Source organism: Pygocentrus nattereri, chromosome 16 (assembly GCF_015220715.1).
Source record: "Pygocentrus nattereri isolate fPygNat1 chromosome 16, fPygNat1.pri, whole genome shotgun sequence".
NCBI classification, from domain to species: domain Eukaryota; kingdom Metazoa; phylum Chordata; class Actinopteri; order Characiformes; family Serrasalmidae; genus Pygocentrus; species Pygocentrus nattereri.
Genome location: NC_051226.1, coordinates 2,688,874 through 2,692,075, shown reverse-complemented (window position 1 = coordinate 2,692,075; position 3,202 = coordinate 2,688,874). Strand labels below are relative to the sequence as shown.

General features: G+C 41.3%; 1 long non-coding RNA gene across 1 annotated transcript; it reads left to right on the top strand.

The window, feature by feature from the left end:
• Positions 1-430: 430 nt before the first annotated feature.
• Positions 431-2,457, top strand: LOC119265364. The gene is made up of 4 exons (XR_005131606.1): positions 431-467; positions 571-675; positions 1,433-1,464; positions 1,572-2,457. It is a non-coding gene; the product is annotated as an uncharacterized LOC119265364 (long non-coding RNA).
• Positions 2,458-3,202: the final 745 nt, after the last annotated feature.

Here is a 3,202-nt window from a genome sequence, read left to right as displayed (position 1 = left end):
GGTACCTAAATATCATCTGTACTCAACCTTTAAAAAATCCTTAATTCAAAGCCTGGTTACTCAGACAGGTCAGTGCTAACGTTCCACACAAAACTGACCTGAAATATCTCTCTCTGCTCCACAGCTCGTGCCGACCCTCAGCAGCTAACTGAGGGGGGCGACGTCACATTACAGTGTGAAGTTTCTCATCACCTGCCGAACACACGACTGTACTGGATCAACAAGGAAACCCAGGAGAACTTTCCAAACCCACATCAGCTGAGGAACGTTCCGCTGGGCCAGAGAAACTGGGTGTGTGCTGTGTTTATCGGCTCCACACTAAAAGCACTTTTTCCATTAACTCTCAACATTTACCAGCACCTCACCACCACGAGATCAACTCCAGCTACTCACTATGAAAATATGGATGAGTCCAAAACTGTTACAGACTACAAGACAAAGCTTTGAAGGTCACTGGGCCACATCAGGTACTGACAGGGTATACGAAGTGACTTTAATGACCATATTTACTGTGATATTTATATAAACGTAATATGAATATAAACGTAACCCTTCTGCATTTTCTATCAGGTCCTGGTCTTCCTCATAAAGACTTCACCTTGATCAGCATCTGCGCTGTGTTCTTCGTCCTCCTAGTCCTGATTGGTGCTGTGTGCTGGAGAAAAAAGACTAAAAGTAAGAAAAACTGATCAGAAACATTTCATTTTACGCAGTGCCTGTGCACACTACATCTTCAGGAGCTCATGTTTTAAAAATGGTTTAAATATTAAACTAAATTCACAGTAAAACTCACTTCTTATCCACATCATTTAGCAGAGGCTCTTACACACTTACAAAAAGTGCTTTGTGGTCCAGTCAGAGTGACTATCTTTGGCTTGAAGTCTAAGGAGTCAGGCAAGACATTTCATGAAGTTCTAGATTGGTGTTCATTTTAAATACTTTTTAAAGACGGAGGAGAAAGGAGAAGTTTGTTCCACCCCAGGGTTCAAATTCATAAAGCTTCTCAAATTAGAGGTTTTGATCTGGGATCTGTTCCTGTCAGTAAGGTTGTCTTATAAGAGCAGAATGCGATCCCAGATAAGCTCTCTGGCTCTGAGAAGCCATATGAATATTGGAGCAGGCAGAGAAGAATTTTGAAGGACTGCGGGCCGAGCCGAGCCGTACTTAAAGCTTGAAGGCCATCAGGTAAAGGAGCAGGCCTATTTTTAGCTTTGTAGGTGCCAGTTTTAAATCTGATGCAGCTATGGGAAGCCAGTGAAGGGAACACAGGAGTTTAGTGAACTTGGGAAGACTGAAGACGAGCTGAGTTGCTGCGTTCTGGATCAGCTGAAGAGCCTGATGGCCCATAGAGATCAGCCAGGACAGAGCTGCAGTATTCAGGTCATTACTTCTGAAATACTGATGACAGATGCATGTGTGAACCTCTTTACAGGTGATGCTTCCCCTGAACGCCTGACGATTTCTGTGAGTAAAGGCAAAAATCAGCAAAAAGCCCAAATACGTTTCCTCTATTTCCATTTGTCTGTCTGTGCTTCTCTGTAACGAAAGTCTCGTTTCTGTCTCTTATTCAGAATCTCCTCTGGGCTGAAGATGACGACGTATATACATCTGTTATTTTTGAAGAGGTTTAAATTAATGATGCCAGTATTTTAGTATTTTACCCTCAAAACTGAACATTTAAAATGAATTATTAACTCATGCGCACAGTTTACCTCACCTTTCCTGCGGTACCAGAATAACTTTACATTTTGTTTCTCATGTTTTGCTGTAATGTTCTGTCTCTCTTTACCATATTATTTGAATACTCTCACTCCAGTATCTTCCGGTGGAAGTAAGAATCAGACATACAGCTCTGGTTCTCCCATTCCAATCTTCCAGGGACTCACCAACTCTGCACCTTCGTTTTTAACTACTCGCCTGCAAAGCCAACTTAGGTCCCTGAATTCTGGGCTCTAGATTTGTCCTCCTTTAAAATCTAAACATGCCTATAAGGCTCATCGCTGCTGCTTTAGTGTCCTGTAGTGCCCCTTAGTGGTTAAACTTCTGAATTCTGCCCTGCAGTCACTCAGTTCTTTCCATCATGGTCTCAAGACTCACCTCTTCAGGCAACACCTAGATTTATACCGTATTGCTTCTGTGCTTAACCTCTGCTGCATCACTTTACACAGCACACTTACTTCAGCAGCCAAGCCAAGACTCATATGGTTTGATATGGTACCAGTTTGAATGTGAGTTTTGTTAGTTTGTTTTTTGAGCCCAGATTTTAAAAAGACAGTTTTAGTTTAACAGCCACTGAAACTACAGTAGGAAGCAGGGAAATGTTGGTCTGTTAATGCAAGACGCTGAATAAATAATCAGACTCATGCATTTAGAAAGTCTAACGCAGTCTAACTCATATATTTTCTCAGTAGAGGGAAACGTAGTGTGTGTATATAGTACATTTAACATGCGTGTGTTGAAATCACATTTTTCTGGTAAAAGATTTCATAAGAGTGTAAAAAAATGCATTTTAATAATGTCTGTGCTTTCAGAATTTGTAAAAAAAGTTATTAAAATAAAGATTTGTGTTTTGAAGTACTTTTTCCTTCATTTTAATAAAATACCTCTAGGAATACAGCGATCATGTTTGCCTCTGAATTACAGACGATGTTCAGTGAGGTCTGTAGTTCTCTCACGGTTCTCTCCAGTTTAGTTACTGCCAATTCCACTTGTTAGCTAAGTTTTCTACTATTACATGATGCTTCCCAACAGGGAGACTGAAGACTAGTGTGTTCACGTGTTGGCAAGCATCACACTGACTGATGGGGACATGGAGGACCATCCTACCCACCCAGAAAGAAACTCTCTTGGACTCACAGCCACTGATGCAAGTGGCATCGCTGACTGATCTTGCAGTCTCTTAATAAGACCTGCACTTGCACCAGCTGGGAGCCTCAGTTTTGTATTTTTACTGAACTGTTACTCAGCCGGACAGAATGTTATTCATCTTGACATTTATATCAAATCAAATCAAATTTATTTGTAGCTCTTTTTACAACGGATGTTGTCACAAAGCAGCTTTACAGAATTCCAGAAAAGACAAAGTTTCAACAAGAGTGTAAAAAATGTAAACCCCCCCAGTGGGCAAGCCAGGGGCAACACTGCCAAGGAAAAACTCCCTCAGAACTGAGGAAGAAACCTTGGCAGGAACCAGGCTCACCAG